The sequence below is a fragment of the Salmo salar genome, chromosome 17 (assembly GCF_965601325.2).
Source record: "Salmo salar chromosome 17, fSalSal1, whole genome shotgun sequence".
Classification (NCBI taxonomy): domain Eukaryota; kingdom Metazoa; phylum Chordata; class Actinopteri; order Salmoniformes; family Salmonidae; genus Salmo; species Salmo salar.
Window position 1 is genome coordinate 76511619 of NC_138307.1, and position 387 is coordinate 76512005.

Below are 387 nucleotides of genomic sequence, written 5' to 3' on the forward strand. Positions count from 1 at the left end.
GGAAACATTACAGAAAGAAAGGAGATATTACTGCACTGTTGGAGCTAGGAACACAAGCATTTCACTACTCACTCACATATCTGCTAAATATGTGTATGTGACAAATACAATTTAGTTTGATTTGATTTGTAAAGGATATCATAAAGGCCCAGTGTAGGCTGCATCTAAATCAATATAAAAATATTTTGCAAATGTATTGAAAGTTAAATACAGAAATCAAATTTACATAAGTATTCACACCCCTGAGTCTATACTTTGTAGAAGCACCTTTGGCAGCGATTACAGATTTGCGTCATCTTGGGTTTGTCTGTATCAGCTTTACACATCTGGATTTGGGGGTTTTCTCCCATTCTTCCTTTTCTCAAGCTCTGTTCTGTTCTCAAGCTC